The sequence below is a fragment of the Choloepus didactylus genome, chromosome 18, assembly GCF_015220235.1.
Source record: "Choloepus didactylus isolate mChoDid1 chromosome 18, mChoDid1.pri, whole genome shotgun sequence".
Taxonomy (NCBI): domain Eukaryota; kingdom Metazoa; phylum Chordata; class Mammalia; order Pilosa; family Megalonychidae; genus Choloepus; species Choloepus didactylus.
The window spans coordinates 64646679-64666824 of NC_051324.1; the positions used below are offsets into that span (position 1 = coordinate 64646679).

The following is a 20146-nucleotide window of genomic DNA, read 5'->3' on the forward strand; positions in this document are numbered from 1 at the left end:
ACTGCAAGAATGGATTCACTGGAGAACAGAACAATACTATCCAGGGCTTTTAAGAAATTGGTAGCCTATCTAAGAAAGCAAAAGACTAAACATCAAAATAAGCATATTTGTTGGTAGAATTTTAAGTTGAATATTTATAGAATTTCCTTACTGCACAGTAACGGCTTAATAAATGCTCATGGAATTATATGGAAACATTAAAAAAATTTAAGGCAAACCATTTTTGCAGTAACCCTCCTAGCTATACAGCAGTTTTCAATCCAGTTTCTTACCATTCTAATTTTTTTAAAATCCCAACTTTAAGGCTTAGTGGTATATAAACACTTATTTAATGAGATTGTACATTAATATTTCAACTTTGCCCAACTTTCTTTCCAGCACCAACATCAAAGACCAAATAATTATTTTCTGACCCAAAGATTAAAAGCTAGAGACTTTCTCTGTATATTCTTTCCATTCATAGTGGCTTTGAAGTTAAATTTTTAGTGTAATTTGACATTAGTAACGCTATATGGACTGATAATGGGCTTGTTGGAAATAAAGCAGCACCTGTAAAGGAATAAACACTCCCTCAGTTCTGGAGGAGAAAATAATTTATTTACGATCTTGCAAGAAAGGGCACACAGCCAGAAAAGTGGTGGACTGGCAGAGGGGGGTAAAAGAACACGGTGATATTAATATCCTACCTCTAGCAAGCAGGTCCCTCCCCTGTTTTCCCATTGGCTGGGTACTCCAGAGGTTACAGCCTGTCCAAAAGAGCTAACTAGCCCATCTTTAAGATTTTGAATTGTACAGCCTATCCAAGAGAGCTCATTCCGTTTAAATTTCCTGCTGGGAGTTTCTGCCTCTGATTATACCCCATATCCCTTTACATTCCAGTAATCCTGGTTATTTTTCCCATATAAGGCGCTGGCGCTGATTCTAGGCTTACATCATGGCTCCTTCTCTCTCCTCCCCTTTACCACAGAGCCTGTTTAAGCCAGTTCTGCCACCATTTTCCCTATTCCATGCTGCCTTTACGTGAAAGCTAAACTTAACCCTTTCTTACAGGCTGGTTAACAATAACTGAAAAATAAGAATTAAAATGTCACATTTTAAGAGAGACATTCAGAGGCAAACAGCCAAGACACTGAGCAAATTCTAAAACATGACTTATAATATAGTGGTGTGTTGGAACCAGCTCATACCATATCCCTTGAGCTGACTGTACACTTCTCTTCTCAACTCCATGCTGAGACATCCCATGGTAACTTGAAACTGGCCATGGTGGGAGTATTTACGCTACCAAAATTGGCAAACTCTACAAATCAGTTTCTTTTTTTGTCCCCAGAGAGCCAGTTGCTAAAAATTTACCAACACACTACTGCTTAGTCATAAAATGATCATATGTTCCAGCAATCCTGGTTGATGCCTGTTGTCCTGAGGACCCATCATTTCAGCATTTGTCCCAATACTTGTTACTCTTAAAAGTGTCCTGCTTAGGATGACAAATTAAATAATCTCTATGCATATCAAGAACAATTGGAGGCTGTGGAGATTTTTCACCAGAAGTGAAGACTGAGTTAGAAGGTAAGAAAGAATTCAAGATTCTTATCTTTATTTATCTGAAGAACCGGCTGTTGGAAGTAGCACGAGACTTGTTTTGCAGGGTCCCCGGAGACAGCAGGAGGAAGGAAAGTCTTGTGAAAGCTACAGGGAGACACACTTTATCTCAGTTTAAGGAAGGACTTCCTCATTGGTAGAGTTGAGTCATCATAAAATAGGAACACAACACATGGGGAGCAGTGAGGTCTTGGTCAACGAAGATGCTCAAGCAGAGACTGAGGGCCATCTTGAGGGGATATTGTAGAGGGGCTCAGGAAGTAAATTCTTATTGTGTTAATGACCTTCTGATGAACCATATTATGAACTGAATCCTCCCCTGATAGCACCTGACTCGGTCATTTTGGCAATTATCAGAGGTTCTTTGCCTGGTAATGTGTGCATTTGGAAATAGGTACAACATCAGCAGGAAAAAAAAAATCATTCAAATTCAGAAAAAAAATGACCTAAAAACACTCTTATTAGCCTCACTGCTTAGTGTTAAAAATTAAATGATTTATCACAAACATGAGAGTGAGTACATGCTAACAAAGTCACTAGTTTCTGATTAAAGATTTTGAAATCTACTCAAAATCTGCAGATTTTGAAATCAACTCCACTTCAGCACAAGAGAGGAAAATAAGTCAGGAGGTTCAAATAGCTTTAGGATCATAAATGGTAGGAAAGGAGGAGCACACTGTTTAATAGTGAGGACTTCAGATACTTCCTCTGTATCCTTCGGTACACAGGCAGTGAGAAAAAACAGTCAGACCTCAGTCCAGCAAAAAAGGCACCCGTGGGGTTGTTTGGGTCTGTCTGAAGGCAGGGTTGCAGCAGGGGCTGAGGCTGCACAAAAACAACTTAAAATGTTTCACTGGATATGGAAAATCAAGTTAAAATCAACATTTCTGTCCATTATCTAGCATCTAGGTTATATCATATGAAGGCCTGTTCATTACATTTCTCTATTTCAAATTACTTTACTGAGTTAGTCATGTTTGATTATCACATGGATTAATAATTCTTTGGATAGTTTTTCTCCAAGATCAATGCCTTTTATTTGCATACCTTGAATCCTCCCCAACACTTCTCTCCCCATTCCTTCAGCCACATCAGTACCTCCAGTACTTTCCATTCTCTGGCTTTTCATCACCCAGAAAAGTTTACTCTCATCCACCAACCTACATGCATCTCACTTCATATTCCCCAGAGTGTTAAGCGGCAGACACTCATTAGGGATTTATTATTGCCTGACGCTGTTTTAAGTGCTTTACAATTATTCATTCATTTTTCTCCCAAGAACTGTATGAAATAGTTATTTTTTTTTTTAAATTTTCCTTACAGATGTGGGGGTTGAGGCACAGAGTATTTAAATAAAGTAGCTAGAGGCAGTATTTGAATACAGATAGAGTACTATCCTATCACAACTCTTAACTGCTATGCTATGCTGTCTCTCACTTATAAAATAAGTAGTTAAACTAATCTTAATTAAATTCTCTGAAAAACCAAAGTTTGTATTACTTCTTCCACGGAAATGTGCTTTATCTCTACCTACTCTGCCCAAATGCCAGCTTTCTATTTAAAAATTATCTTTTCATAAACTCTTCTATACAGACATTAAAATTGATGTTACAAACATTGCTTCCTTTAACCCACATTTTACACATGTTCTTCTCCTTAAAGAATTTGTATTTATTGTATTTTATGGAAGAAATCACATTTACCTATCTTGTGAACCCCTACTTTTTTATGGATTCCATTAACCAATATAAAACTCATCTACTTAGTTCTTTGAGTTCAGGACAGTGGTTCTTAAGCAGGGTTGATTTTTTAATTCCCTCCAGGGAATATTTGGAAATGTCTGGACACATATTTTTGTTATCCTAACAGGGGGTTGGGGTGATACTGGCATCTAGTGGGAAGAGTTTAAGGATGCTGCTAAATTTCCTACAATACACAGGATAGCCCCCTGAAAAACGAATTATCTGGTCAAAAATGTCAATAGTCCCAGCTCTAGGATATTCTGTACATTTAAAACTATTCTGTTGAGGACAATTTAAGCACTTCCTCAATAGTACCACAAAAACTATATAAAAAATACATATCTATATTTATACTTGTCTATCTAATCAGTCTGTCAAATTATATAGACTCAATTTATATGTCTTATATTTCATTTTCTCTTCTCATAAATCTGGATAACTTACAAAGGGTCCATTCGCATACCTAATCTTAATAATAATGTAACTCTTAAGGTAAATGGCTATAATTGCAGATTTGTTTAGTGTTATGTTAATTCACTCATTCAGTCATTGCTTTTTTTTGATCCAAGAAATAGGTATTATGCATCGACTGTATACCAAGCAATGTTCTAGATGAAGATGTAGTTTAGGATTAGGTTCTGATTAATTTCTGGTTTAATGTTAGGATTATTTTAGTTAATGTTTACTAGAATTATTATTTTCATTTTTATATTTGTTATATTTTATTTAAGTTTTTTTGATCCAATTATAAAGCAATGTTTTCCTGAAGAAGAAATTAAGCCAAGTGTTTTACATAATGTAGAACTGAAAGTGAGAGAGAGAGAGAGAGAATCAGAAAGCAGTTGAATTTTTCACTTTTTACCCAATTAGTTGAAACTGATGGTTAGCAACCTGACATGCACAAAGCGGAGCCAGTTTTTGATCCCATAATAGTAGTCATTTCTTTCTTCATGATTTTGTAATGAAACCATGACACCAAATAGGATTCCCTCTTCAAGTCTACCAAAAGTATTTATTTTTAATAAAACTGACATGCAAAAATAATTGTAAGACTTTCACTTGTTTAAAAAATTAATCAGTTGACAACGTTTTATGTGGCAAGTTGTAATATCTCCCATCTTAAAACAAAACAGAGAACACTCTCCCTGGAAAAACCCTCTCTTGATCCCCATGTCCTTTCCAACCCATTAACACAGTTTTCTAGTCCATGTAACAGCATAACTCCCTACAGGTGTGGTACCTGCTATCTCCACCTCCTCTCATTCTATTCCCATTTGTTGCTTATCTGATCAGGTGTTTGTCTTCAAACTCTTATCGGGGCATCTTTTATAAAGGTCACCAGTGACATCCACATGACCAAATTCATTAGTCAATTCTTAGTCCCCATGTGAATGTATCATTAGTATCTGGGAGATGATTCCCCTCTGTTTCTTGTAACACTTTTTTCACAGCATGCTACACCTCCTGGTTTTCCTTCTTCATTCAGGTCTCCTTCTTTTTCTCTTTCACTGGAACCTTCTCATCTTCCCAGCCTCCAAATCAGGTTGCTCCAGGGCTCAGTCTTTGGAAATCTTCACTTTTCTAACTACTCTCACTTCTTGCATCTCATTCATTTTCACGGTCTTAAATACTGTATATGCTGATAACTTCTAATTGTTTTAAACCTCCATCCTGTACCTTTCCCCTAAACTCCCAACTAATATCTTGTTTATCTTTTATCTTGTTTTGGTTATTAGGAGCATATCAAATTTACCACACACAAAAAAAACCTCAGCTATTGATCTTCCCAGTTCAAATCTCCCTCTCTCTCAGTATCCTCCATCTCAGTAAACGGCACCAGGATCCACCCTGTTTCTTACAAATGTGCACATTTTCATAATTAGATCATTCCAAATTATAAGACTTTCTGATAGGTGAGAAATGAACATTGAAGCAGAAAACATTTTCCATTACTTATTCCTTACTTATCCCAAAACTTAAATGAAGTAAACAAGCTACAAAACAAAACAATCTTCTGAGATGAACACCTAAGCTTTGTCCTTGGAACCACTGCAGAGGTTGTCAGTGATCTAAGGACATTCATTTCCTTGGAACCCAAATGAAATGATGTTGAGCAAGAGGCTGTTTGCCTTAGGTGTAGGGTTGCATAGTCAGACAGGGTGTGTGTTTGCACAGAAACACCCTTACTGTGACAATGATTGAGCATGCAAACTTCAGAAGAGTGCAGTTGGAAGAAGTTGTACAAGTCCTGGAGGTACTAGTAACAAAACTCCAGCCTTTTGGGAAATTAAAATGTTTAGAGGCAATCTGGGGCCACTTCGTGATTTGAGGAGATCTTGTCATTGAATAAGTCCACAAAGGTTTGATCAAAAGACAAAGATGTACGTGGGTAGGAGGAAGGCTATTTCCTCCTCATTCTTGTTTTCTGTCAGCCACCATTGGCAAGACTATCTACTATGTGTAGGCATGGGAACCAGTTAAAGAAAGTATTGATTCACTAGAGGGAAGCTGAGAACTCAGTGGCCTTTGTCTGTGGTGAATGTGTCTGGAAAGGCAAAGAGGAGCGAGATTCTCCTGTGGGGTTTCTCATCTCCATGGCTGTAGGTGCTGACAGCTTCAGAGAGCACGGAGGGGCCAAGAGGAAAGAGCCCTGAGATATCTAGCTGCAGGGCTCCTGCAAGATGGAAAGGACAAGGGGTTTCAATCTGAACTTCATTATCTGTGACTAAGGTAAGAACATTTAGTGGGTTACAAAGGGATTCCAAGCCTGAGCTAATTGCTCGCCTGCTCTCTTAAGCTGCTCCTTTGTGTGTGTACGCCTGCTAATAGACACCTTTATGATGTCTCCATTGGCTCAGTAATCATGCTTTATTGTTGTACTGTCTATGTCTGGGAATCGTTTTTCTCTCTCTCACAGAATCTCTGGAGAATGTGTATCAAGCAGATTAAGAATGCCCTTACCATTTATAGACCAGTTAAGGGAAGTAACATTTGGAGAGAGAGACTAAAAGGATGATGATTTAGCCAGCTGAAAATTACTTATTGACGTGGGACAATGTGGAAGAGAATGAGTCTTTAATTTCCTGTGGAAATAGACATTCATATAACTGTCTTTTTGTCTGCCTGTGTCACTCTTCTTCTGCTTCAGAGTGAAAACAAGCGGTGTCTAGAATTTGAAACTATGTGTAATAAAATATACACATGTACAAATATAGACAGGACTACTGTAAAGACCTTAAAAAAAACTGCTGCAAGGTAAATTCAGTAAAACAATAAGCTTCAAAGCATTGACATCGCATTAGGTATAAAAGCACTGGGCTTTCTTCTTTTAATGTTTTTCTTCTACTTATGTTTTCTTCTGATTTATATTCTGGGCTGCTGCTATAGCGTAATTAACCCCTGCGACCTTCATGCCTCCAAGATTACATTTCATGAATAGAGATAACAGTAATTGAGAAAGCAGTTTGTCTACCTGGAAGTTCTAGAGACCAGATAGATACATGGCCATGGGTGTAGTCATATAAATATATCATATTTATGAACCCCTTTAAGCTTTTCTCTTTTAAAGACCCTGTTTTATCTTCTTTTTTTTCCCATGAGCTTTGAAATAATTCTGAAAAATCATAGGAAGCTAGGGGCGATATCCCCAGATGTTCTGGAAGCCCACAATCTTGAACATGGAGCCCAAATTGGCTACTTACTAGCAGTGACCTTCCCAAGTTACTCAGCTTCTCTTTGCCTCCTTTTCAAAAGCTTTAATAGTATCTATCTCTTAGATATTATTTAATCCGATTTGCAGTGATACCTGGCACATAGCACAAACTAAATGGACTCAATTTTTATTAGCTCTATTTACATAGGAGGAAAACTGTGATATGGAGACGTACAGTGATAATAGCTGAGCCCAAAGTAATGTCCCAAATGGCTCAATTCCAAGGAGCATAAGCCTTGTTCTTAGGTTTGGGAAAATACAAGTCGATTGTAATTTTGTAGCAAGGAAATAGGAATACTGTGGCAATATCAAAGGTAGTTCTGGCAGCTCTGAATACAGGTTCTGACTTGCTTTTGACCAGCAATATTCAGCTTTCAGCTTTCAGACCTCCACGTTCTGTCCCTGAGCTTCATCCTCTGATGATTCCCATTTCTGCAAACCAGTGACACAGCCGAGATCAGGGAAGGTGTGTTGGGATGGGCTGGCAGGAGGAGTAAGAGGGTCAATCAGATAGCTAGGGCCAGGGAAAATTTGGGGGTGCATAGTTTAACAAAGACAAATCAGTCATTTCACATTTTGATCTTTGAAATAGGGCCACGTCAAAATATTTGCTTTAAAGTGGTCATGTCTCAATGGCCTCTGCCACTGTCAGCCTGGTTGCTTCAAATCAGCCAAGGCAGAAGTTCCCGTTTTGCCCAAGCATTTAAGCTTCAGGTGAAAACTACTATCATTTATGGGATACCTACTATTTTTACAATGTTATCTGATTTAACTCTCATGATTACCTTTTTTAAAGGGATGGGGATCAAAGAGGTAAAACAACTAGTCTGAGTTTCCTTAGGTAAATGGTGGAGATGAGATTCAAACAGAAATCAGTCTGACTCCCAAAGTGCAATCTAAGTGATTAAGGTAAAGGCACTATTTTCTCTGTGTTCAAGAGAATCACAGTGGGATTCAGTGGCACCCTGGAACCCAAGGGTAACTGATCCAGAAAAGGTCTCTGGCCCTTGGAAACTTCCCTTGCAGCCATTATCCTGGGTTTTTCCAAGAGTCGCAGAAAATCCATGATCCAGTCTGAAATGTTTTAAGTTAGGGCCACACACAGAATTACAAAATGAAAATGAAAACAGGTCCACTCAAATTAAAAAGTCCACGTAATGAATAAAAGCATGGGTAACACCAAACATGGGAAAACATGAACTTTCCTGTTGGTATGATAGGATGGCTCATGATGATTTAAAAAGGAATAAGGAGATTTGAGTGTTTTTGCTTTACTAAGAAGCATATAATAATGTCTCTCTAACACTGTTTATCTTTAATCCCCTTGGACAGACTTTCACCTCTGCTCAATGCATAAAATTGGAGTAACTGTTATTTCCTAATTATTGAAACATAGCATAACAAAAATCCTTAAATCTTACTGTAAAAAGAGAACTTCAGAGTTATCTGGTTCGATCTCCCAACACATTCAGGAAACTTTTCTATGTATTCTTCAAGTTGATCATTCAAATTCTGAATAGTCCCAATTTTTGCTAGATTGCATTGTTAGAGATACTTACAATAAAAAGCATCCTTCTTTACACAGATATTAAATCTATATCCCTATAAATTCCATACACATCACCTATCTCCTCCCTCTGTGGTCTCAGAACAGGGCTCCTTTTTCTTCCACATGAAGACAAATGTCCCACATCTGCATTCAAAGGTGTGAGCTACTTGGAGCAGGGGTCATGTTTTAATGCTCTCAGCACATCTAGCACGCAGGACATGGAACATATTGGGTGCTCAGTAAGGGTTTTGAGTCCGTGACTGGATTAGATATCCTCTTTACAGTGTTCTCTTTCAGTTCTTGTTCACGTGATCTCCTGTTCCTTCACTAATACGTTGACCTCTCTCAGAAAACAAGGTACCTAGATTTGAACATGATGCTTTAGAAAGAAAATATCTCCAATTAAGCAAAGCTCCTTACTCTCCTTGGGACGTCTGTGCAGATGAAAAACTACTTTTGTTACATCTTTGCCTTGATTTTAGGGGAAAGATATATTTTTTCAATGTCATTTGTCACTCCTCCCTTTCTTGCTGTGCATCTTTGTTAGCTTTCTGGGCTTGACACCAATCAGCTTTTAGTGTAACTAGCAGTTGTCTAATTTTCCCTGACTGTGAATTTCTTCAACTCTTCTAGCTGAGAGCACTTGACTCCACGTGCAGGCCCCTCTGCTACAGGTTCTGAGACAGGCAGGCCTTAGAGCCTCTAAGTAGCTCTGGAACAGATCTCAGGGTCTCACCCAGGATGACTTGCAGCTAGTTCTGCCCCCAAACTTGTGCATCAGTCTTAGTGACTAAGTTTCCTCTTTTTCCCGAGATCAAGGTCTTTCGCCATGGAACGAGATAAATGTCTCAAAATTCTTTTTCCAACATTTATTACCCGTTTGACCCTGGATTAATCTACCAAACTAGCTAATTCTTCATCCTTAAAATGGGGACAATAATGTTAGTACCTGGATCTCAGGGTTGTTAGGAGAATTACACAAATTCCTGTTTTTAGCATGCCTGGCTCTTAGGAAGTGTTCCTTGTGAACATTGTATCAGATCCTTATCCCTTCTCAAGCTGAAGCCCAGTTCCCCAACCCCAACTCCAGTCCTTGGAACCGATTACTTTTACCACACTCTTTGATGTTGAATGCTTGCTTCCTGCCTGAATCTCTACATGCTGCTGACACTCATCTCTCTTAAAGCTCCCGGTACTGTGTTTCCCCTTCCTTTTTTCCCTGGGCCTCTCATTGGGCTCCTGTTAAAGCTGATTAACTGAAGATCTACCACTCTTTTCTTCTTATACTGTCTTCCAGCAGCTTAACTGAGCTTCTGTCCTGCTGCAACCATAGCAGGACTCACAGGCAAGCACAGCAAGGGCCCCACTTGGCCTTAGAGCTTAGTTTCTGGATCATGACATTGCCTAATAATCCACATAAATCAGATTTCACACTTAGAAAGTGGTTCCCGTTGAGATACGTGCTCCAGTCCTCTCAACTCCACAGGCCCACATGCCGCAGATTAAGAAGCTCTGAGCTCTTGTGATATGAGCAGCTCCCTGATTGGCATCAACACTGATTGCCCAAGGCTGGAAGATTCAGAATCCTAGATGTCCTCTGTTTACAAAGTTAGGATAACCCACTTCTCCAAAGTAGAAGGCACCACTTCCAGCTAAAACCTTCTGGGCTATAATGATAATGCATGCTTTACCCTTGGAGAATTTCTTTTGAAATGAAGATGGGAATATATTTTTTCCTATCCCAAACTTAGATATTCTCTCATCTCTGATTAGACCTGAGAAACAGTTCCTCCTTAGTCATATGTTATGCCATGAATTCTGCCCCCCTGCCCAATTTTTAATTGATGCTGGGCTGCCCCTGACATAAAACCCCTTTTGATTTAGGTCTCCTCTTTCTCACCCCCATTCTTCCCATGTCTAATAATCACCATCTGAAAAGGCAAATTTCTGATTGCAGTTTGAGAGTGTCCTTGAGTACAGCAAGCCAATTTTATGTCTACCTCAGTGAAAATGGGTTTTGCCTATTCACAGTATTTCATAAACAACCTAGAACATATGTGAAGGCAAGATTGGAATGTGGAGCTTCTAACTCACAGTTCAGAAACCAAACATTCACACATGCATGCACACACACACACACACACACACACACACATCCTCCTTTACAGCACTGAGTCTTTATGATTAGGGCTAATTCTTCTATACGAGTGAAGCTTCTGGCCGTATAAGGAATTAATGCTGAGATAATGCTGTGTACTTTGGATCTACATAGTAGGAAGCTTTATCCTCACTGCTTTCCTCAGGATGCTCTGTGACATCACTCACACTGGGTTGTTTTTCCCTTTGTGTTAAAACTCTTTGGCTCAACTCCAAAGGACATCTCAAGTCAAAACCTTTCCCTTCTGTCCACCCACTGGCAGGATAATCTCACGACTGGGAACATTCTTTACATTGCCCAATTAGCTGTCATTGATAGCGGCCCTCCCAGGTCTGGGCTTCTTTTGGCCTCTTTCACTGATGACACTTCAGATGTCCCATGGTTTGCTCAGGCAGGATTTTGTGGGCTGACACTGACTTGTGTACATTGGTATGCATGTCGAGGGCTGAGCTTAGTAGTGTGGCAGGTAGACATATCTCAGGAAAGTTTGAAAACCACCTGGGATGCCAAAGTATCTCCCTACAACCTTGGTATTTGGAGTTAGAGGAATCAAACGGAATCTTCTCGATTCTAGAAAACCTGTTTCAGTCATGATATCCCAAAGGCAAGCACGTCCATGGGCATAACATTAAGGTTTTGCACCATTTACAACCTAGAGACACCTGGGTTGCAATCCTTCTTCTTTCACTTCCCAACTCTAATGACATATAGTAAACTACTTCATCTCTCTAAGTCTAAATGTGTTCATTTGAAAAATATAAAGGGCATACTAAACCTGCATTTGGGGGTTGTTGTTAGAGAAGAGTAACATAGTACTGAGCCCCTAAAGGAAGGGATTGAACTGGGCTGAGTGGAAGGTGTGACCAAAAGGGAAGATGGGAGCCCACAGAGAATCCCTGACGAGGATCACAAATTGCATACCGGTTGGTCCTTCAAGGATGCACCTTGCTGAACTATTTGGTGGTACTTTTCAACTTCCTGACCATCACTGCCTATGATACTTGAGATTTTGATTAGTGCTGTTCTATTGAACTGACAGAAAACCTCCTTGGGGAGAAGGGATTGGGGAAATCTGCCCACAAGTAGGCAAGGTTACAAATCCCAGCAAGTTGCTTCCATGCATATCTCTTGCTTTGGTTCAAAGGTGAGAATAGACATCAACACAGCCCTCCTGGGGAGGAGAAGTGGAGACTTGCTTTGTTTGATGGCACAGGCACAGACATCGTGTTGCTACTCTTAGCCAACCCTGGAACAAAGAACCCCAGAGCCGAGTGAAAGCCTGGGGGTGGGGAGGGAGAGGAAGCCTTTACCTCTTTGATTTTCGCAGGACTTTAGTGCCTGGAAATACGAATGACTAATAGGACATATATTCCTTCAGGCAGTGCAGCATCAAATGTTTGTGGAACTGGAATAGGCATGCTCATGATTTATTGAAAATCTGTCTTTGAGGATTGACTTCTAATTTTTTTTTTTTTTCCAATGAAGGCATACAATCTGTCTTTCTACAGGACAGTTACTTGAAATTTGGGAGTCCAAATGCCAGTGATGTTTACATTTCTCAGAGTAAGAGAATCAGTATTTCTTCCTCTGCTCCTAAAACCCTATAAATGGGAACAGCAATTTTAGCTCATAGTATATTCTTTTCATCAGGATTTGAAACTTGTATAGCACTCCCAAGCTCATCAATTAAATGAATTTTTCCTAAATGTTACTTACACTGTATATGCAAAATGGCATTTTGGTTAATTTGAAGCAAAAGATAATTTTATTAGCAAAGAAAACATCTGTCTCTGTTCCCTCCCCTAGTCAACCTCAAACAAAGGGAGGCCATGTGGCCTTAAATTGCAATTGTTATGAACAATTTTTAATAAAATGAGTTGCTAAAATTTTTTTAATTTTCAAAATGTATTTGAAATCTTTATCCATATAGCTTTGCTATGTATATTCATGGTTAAGAAAGAGTTTTCATTTGGCTTAGGGAAATCTGTTTGTTCAAACCAAGCACCTCTCATTTACAATAGGCTGATTATTTGCTGTGTAAATTAGCTCAGAGAATTAACAATAAAATTCCACTACCCAGAATGTTCCCCCGGATTGTACCCTGCCAGCACCTGGGTTGAATTCAGGAACCAGAAAATCCTTTTAATAGCCCGCAATGTATAGAAATTGGGCATTCTTTCCAAAGCATATGATTTATTCCAACTTGTGGTGGTTTGGAGGTTTTATGAACCTCAGAAAAGTATGTTCTTAAAGTTAACCAATTTCTCTGGGTGTGGACCCACAAATAGGATCTTTGGGTGAGTAGGATCTTAAGTTAAGTTGAGATGTGACCTACCTCTTTCAGGGTGGGTCTTAATCCTCTTATTGGAGTCCTTTGTAAGAGGATGAAGTTCAGAGAGAAAGACACAGAAGTTCAGCGGGAGAGCCACAGAAGCTGAGAAAGAAAGCCACAGATGGAGCAGCTGAAGCTGAAAGCTATGAAACCAAGGAGAGAAGGGAGAGACCAGCAGACACCTCCATGTGCCTGACCATGTGACAGAGCTGCTGAGGATTGTCCGTAACCAGTTGGGGGAGAACGCATCACCTGTTGATGCCTTGATTTGGACATTTTCATGGCCTCAGAACTATAAGCTTATAATTTAATAAATTCCCATTGGAAAAGCCCACCCAGTTCTGAAATATTACATTTTGACAGCTTTAGCAAACTAAAACAAAAGTCAAATGCAAATCAATATCTCGTCAATTTACTTTTATGGATTGTCTGTGGCATCGTTGGCCTTCGTTAGCCTAAACAATCAAGAATTTGCCACAAAATCAGGATGCTAAGGAAGCACTGTGCTTCTTAGATGCTGGGAAGGGGCTCAATCTTTGTCAACTTTTGTGTCAACAACCTCAGACTCACTGAAGCCAACAGACTCCGCAGGCTGTCTTGACAATGTCGTGGTATACTTGGCGAGACTGAGCTCCTTAAGGGTAGTAAAAGTCCTCATAATCCTCAATAATCCACCCTAAAAACATCACAGATACAGTTAAGAATTTATTGAATTAAAGAATAGACAAAATGTCCATGAGCTTCTCCAGCCCTTTATAGGAACTACTATATTTAGCCAAAGAATGTGGGGTCTCACAGTGAAGAGCTAAACCTGTTTACCATGAAGTTTAAGGGAAAAGTGCCCCCATCTGCCCCAAACTCAACACCTCAGTTCCCATCACTTTGGATACTCCAACATGAGAACAGTATCACTTCTTTTTTTCCCAAGGTCTCACTAACTTGGGTTACCTCTGTTTGTACAGCATTCATGGATAATGAAACTCAAAGCTTCCAATCCAGGACAAGATTATTCTTTCTTCGTCTATAGCACTATGGTGGAAACAAAAGTGTAAAAAGCTGAGAAAACTGAATGCACAAAAATTCAAGAGTTTATCAACTACATCAACTCCTGTCAGCTACCTGAATCTTCTATCTGTATTAAATGGCAATACTTTCCAACCAAGCAGCACACAATAAAAAAACCTAACTGGATGTGACAGGCAGCACATTGCTTAAGTTATTGTCTCAAAAGGCTACCTATCTGGATCTTCCTAGGAAGATCTTTTGTCTTGTATTTTACAGCCTTATCAATTTATCATCATCCATAAGGGAAAATGGGAATTGAGACTACGGCCAATAACAGTTGCTTTATTTTCCTCCCTATTAAAGAGGTGCTGAGTTTTCTTGTTGGCAGCTTAAAACAGAAACCCAATCATTTAAAGGTATAGAAGTTGTAGACACCATCCAGAAACTTCCTCCTCTAATAGCAAATCACATCTGTGAGTGCAGATATGCTCCTTATATGCTGGGAAAGGGCTTAGCAGGTTGAATAGATTAATTAATAGGCTCTTTGTAAATTGCCAAAGAGGACAATTTGCAGACAGCTTTCACACACAAATGGGAAAATAGCAACAGAGAGCTAGAACTTGAATTTCTGTTGGAATACCATAAATAATAAAGTTTAGTTAGGTCAAAACTCATGGTATGTATGCTTTCCATAAATTACATTTGTTTGGAAATGAATAGTTGGGTTTAACCAAAGCATCTCCCAAACCAAAATATATGGTGCTATTAGAGGTCAGTTATAGGTAACCTGTCATTTAGAACCACAATGAAGTGTTGTTGTCACTATGTTAAAGAGAGCAAAGTGGGCAACAAGTATAAAATGAATTCTATTCTTTAGTTATGCTTGTAGTTCTTTGGGCAGCTGAGCTGTCATGTCTCCATGAAGATCCTGAATGTCAGGGAAATTACATGCTAGAAGTGAATTCTCAGACAAGTCTGGACAATTGCCAATCTTATAATTCAGGGTGAAAAAAATGATAGCTAATCCTCATCCCCTGCTCCTAATTTGTATCTACAGTTAACTGATGACACTGATCTGGATAAGATGATTCCATTTTCTATTAGTTCTGAGATTCAATTGAGATGGCAGTTCTAGCTACAATATGATAGATGGAAGCCATAAGATTAAACACTAAGTACTGGGTATGGTGAAAGGAGGTCTAGAAACATGGTTTCATTTAATCCTCATAGCAGTCTGTGATATGCGTTTTTCGGATGAGCATATGGAGGCTTGAAAAGGTTAAGGAACTTATCGAAAAGTGCACAGTCTTCCAAATGAACCAACAGGCATTGAACTCAAACACATGTTTGTCAGAATCCAGAATCTCAGTTCTGGAAGTTTCAAGCTGATAGACTTCAAATCTTGAGGATACAGAGGAATCAGCTGGTGAGCGATCAAATCAGAGAGATTGGAGTGGAGCCCAGGGATCTGCAAGTGTAACGTGCTTCCGTAGAGTTTCAGAAGTGCATGGTCAGGAGCCTACACTTTAATAAATACTGCCTAATCTAGATGAGCTTATAGCATTCACGAATGTGAATTCATTATGAACTGGCTAGGGTTAGCTGTTTAGGCAATTGTGCATTGGTAAATAAATATCTAATTGTCCTACTCAGAATTCATCCATTTCCAAGGACCATTTCCTTGGGTCTTAAAAGACAATCAACATAGACGTTAAAGTAGTAAAGTTGCAAAAGAGCACAATTTTTAACATTTCCTTTCCAAAGTTATTGAAAATATTAAGATAAAAGAAGGATTTCTAAACCAGACTTTACTATACCAAGCCAAGAAATAAAGTATTAGCAGCTTAATATGGTTTGGAGTGGTGAAGGGAGAAAAGGGGGGCACTAGCAGAGGAGAATGGCATTTTGATGCCTGTTTTATTCTACCTCTGCTTTATGTCTCCCCAGTATGTTACCAAGAGCTTTCATGATTTCTACAATTGGTCTCCAGTGGCCAAATCCAACCCTCACCCCTCCTGCTCCTTGTTTTAAATGAGATCTGGTTTTACTTAGATGAATTAAATGTCACTATATTTGTTTCTCTGAATTGTTCCAGAAAAAATTACGGCATCAATGTCTGACTTTAAATGTCTGTAAGACTGTCTCCCTGGGCTATTTATAGTTGCCTTTTGAAAGCTCTAATAAATGCTTTTGAATTGATATTGGTTTGTTTTCCCTTTATGTAGCTTCAGAATTGGAACATTTCAAAGTACCAACTAGCAATACCTGTTTTTCTTTTTGTAAAAGTAATGCATGTTCATTGTAAATTTTTAGAAAGCATAAATAAGCAAATAGAAAAAAAAGGAGAAAAAATAATCACACCAAACAAAGAGGGCCATAGTTAACATCTTGTTGCATATTATTGTCTTTTCTCCATGTTTAAATATATTTGAGCTTAAAAAATTGCATTGAATGAGTCTTTATGGTCCTGTTTTTTTTTTTTCCCACTAAACAATGTGTTTTAAATTTTTATGTCATCCTTATACTCCATCACCTTTGGTCACTACCGAGTAATCGTTACGTGATTGTACCTATGAAACCAATTCCACGTTTATTAGACAGGTAGGCCATAAATGAATTTGCCACTACAAAGAGCCATGCAATAATATAAGCCATGCCTTTGTGTTCATCCATGCTAATTTCTTTTTAAGGATTAATTTCTACAAGTGGAATTGCTGGATCAGAGATTGCACCAACTTCTTAGGCTATTGTCACACGTAGCCAAGTTAGCTCTCCAGAAATAGTTCAAATTATATAAACATATTTAAAGTGACAGTATAATAGCATGCACTTGTATTAGGGGAACCACATTTCTAATTATTTAATCACTGCTTTAACAAATTTAATTGAACATTTTTATTGTCAAAAACATTTTTTTTTCCAAACTCCAGACTTCCAGAGAGTTTGGGTGCCTAGTTATGTGGAATTATACTGAGAGCTACAGTCCTAAAGAAAGTTGATAAGCAAAAGCAAATAGTATGACTTTTTTTTTTTTTTTTTTTTTTTTGTAACTCTCTATGAAAAGGAAGAGGAGTGATAAATGGGAGGAGTTGAAAGCTGGTGCTTGGAAAGCTGTCAGAATTGATGTTTTGTAGTTCTAGGCATGCTAATTCTCTTACTAGGACTGAAATCTCTGTGAGGACAAATATGATCTTTGTATTGTTCATTTACATATTCATTCATTGTTTCAAAGTATAATTAGCAAATGCCTATATGCCACATATTGCTCTAGCTCTTGGGGGTACAGTGGTAAATAAAACAAGGGTGACCTTTTTCTCATGAGGTTTACAATCTATTCCATGGAAAAATTTGGTCAACAAACAAGTCAGTATAAATAAGCAGCCATGAGTGGTTTGAAATGACTGAGTCATGTTAATGAGACAGAAAGTAATGGTGTGGGGAAGGGTTTTATCTGATATATCCTCATCAAATAAGGTCTTTTTGAGAGGTGACATTAAAGGTAAGACTTGGGTAATGATGAGAAGCCTCATAGTCAGAAAAGGAAGTGCAAGGCTCTGTGGCAGGAACACCCTTGTGTGTTAGAGCAGGGTTTGGCAAACTTTTTCCATGAAGGGCCAGGTAATAAATCTTTTTGGCTTTGGGGGCCAGGAGGTCTCTGTTGCTACCACCGAACTATCCCATGGTAGTGTGACAAGACATAGCCATAGATGATATGTAAACAATAGTTGTGGCTATGCTCCAATAAAACTTGATTTACAGAAACAACTCATGGGCTGGATTTAGCCCTCAGGTTGTAGTTTGCTGATCCCTGTGCTACTAGAAAATGGAGATGCAGTGAGGCTAGAGGTGGGGAGAAGTTAGAAAGAAAGTAGTAGAAGATACTTTAGCTGGTGTGTCTTACTCCAAGCATAATGGGAAGCTAATGGAAGCTTTTAAGCAGGGGAGTGACATGTTTTGATTTCGTTCTTAAAAGAAGATAGCTTGGGTAGAGATAGAAATCTACTATCGTGGCTCATTGAAGAAAGAGTGATTTTGACCAGGGCGAGAAGTGGTTAGATTTAAGATTTCCCTTGGAGGGGAACCAACAGGATTTGCTGATAGTTCACATAATGCAATTGAAGGAGAGTGATTAGACCATATTCTTATCTGTAAGATACGGTTAAAAAATGCAAGTGAAACTGAATTTTAATTGCTTTTCTTTGTTTTAAGCAACAAAAATTTTCCCTGGTTAGCATAAGCAGAAGAAAATAGTATTAAAAAGATATGAGGTAACTTATAGCATCAAAGGAAGTATGGAGAGAGAGCCTGATTTGGGTAGAAGCAAGAGGCAAGGCACAATGAAATCTTATACCAGGATTGTTTCTGAAAGAGCTGCTCCTGGTTTATTTCTCCCAGACACTTAACTCTGCACCACCACATCATTGGTCATGACTCCCTATGGTCACCTCAAATAAGAGGATTCAGCACGTTTATGTCACTTTCTCAAGATTCAAAGCTTAGTTGAAATAGCATCCTAGTTTATCTCCCCATGTCCACTCCACTCTTAAATTTCTCCAACTAATTTTCCAATGGACAGCTAGACTTACCACAGCACTCCCTCGCTTAAAACTTCATAGCTTTCACTGGTCTTGGTAGAAGGACCTAAATCTTTGATTCTATAGATGACACCTTAAGCTCATCTATGCTCTGACTCTAGCCCTCTTCTCAGCCTTAACTCTTCCAGACATCCCCACCCCACTCCACGTTCGGATATTTGGAAAGCATGCCCTGTACATCTTTGAGTCACAGAGCTTTGCAAATGCTGTTTTCCCCTTCCTGGGTAAGTCTTCTCTTCCTCATTTAGTCAACTTCGATCATCCTTTAGATTGTAGCTTAGCTATCCATTTGTCTCAGATTAGATAACGACCCAGTAGTACAAGCTATTACAGGAAAGAGGGGAGAGATCTTTATCCAAATTAAGGGGGGAGGAGGACTGTAAATTGGGAGAGCTTACAAGATGCTAGCCATTTTACCTATTTTATATCTTAATATTTATTACTCACAAAAACTTTTTGAGATGAATCAGCTGTTATCCCTATGTTTTGAATAAATACAATGAAACTTAGAGATATTTATAAGCTGCCTGATATCATACAGCAAGATGTCGAACTGTAACTAGAATCCAAGTCTTCAACCTCTGTATCCCTGCCATTAACTTCTCTGCCATCAGACCATACTGTGGAGCTTCGTAGCAGGAGAGAGACCTACTTTTCAGGTTTAAAACAATCACTGGATGGAAAGGGCAAGAGATGAGTTAGAAGGCTGTTATGTAAACCAGGTGATCCCAGGTGAGAGATGAGGAAAACCTGAACTCAGTGATAAAATGCAAATGCACTCCTGTAATAACAGGTTCTTGTGAGCTTACAAGAAGGGATGCAGCAGCCAAACGACACCTATAAATAGCGAGAACCTTAACAACCAGATAGAGGTTGTGCCCTAACCCAACAAAATAGGATAGAGAACAAGGTCTGAGTTGAGGCTGAGTGCAGGATGGGTGAGGGTGGCTGACCCCTCTGCACCATGCAGCTCTCAGCTTGAATGCCAGCACCCTCCCTCCCTTGCCCTGGGGTCCTCTTCCAAAGTATTACTTTATTTTGCTTTCTTGATAATAATTATTACTCAGAAAGTATCTCATGCTTATTTCCACCCAACTCTAACATGTAAACTCCACGAAGGCAGGGACTCAGTTCACCAATGCCTACACGTGAGTGGGCCTGAAACATACTAGGAGCTCAGTTAAAAAAATGAATTAAAAAAAGAAAGAACAAAATGAGAATGAAAACACTCAGTAACAAGTCCTGCAGTGGAGGGAATTTAGAGGCCATTGGAGAAACACTTTCCTTCCACAACAAGGAGAGATTAGACTGTGCTCTTGGGGCATAATGCTTTTCAAGGGACATAGAATCTCCTGACACCACCCCAAATTCAGCTCCATGTAAAAATCTAAGAAACTTGGGCTGGCATCCAACCAAGATAGGGTTGGGCAGGCTGATGTTCAAGATAAGAA

The 20146-nt window shown here is 39.0% G+C and overlaps 1 protein-coding gene across 2 annotated transcripts in view; it reads left to right on the forward strand.

Moving 5' to 3' along the window:
* KCNJ16 (potassium inwardly rectifying channel subfamily J member 16) overlaps window positions 1–20146 on the forward strand; it is a 51422-nt gene that overhangs the window by 19916 nt on the left and 11360 nt on the right. The window contains exon 1 of one of the 2 annotated variants that reach the window (XM_037810071.1): window positions 5680–6074. The exons of the other annotated variant lie outside the window; for it this stretch is intronic. The gene's annotated coding sequence lies outside the window, so the exon portion shown is untranslated. Of the gene's footprint in view, window positions 1–5679; window positions 6075–20146 lie in introns of those variants that run through there. 2 annotated transcript variants of the gene reach the window in all.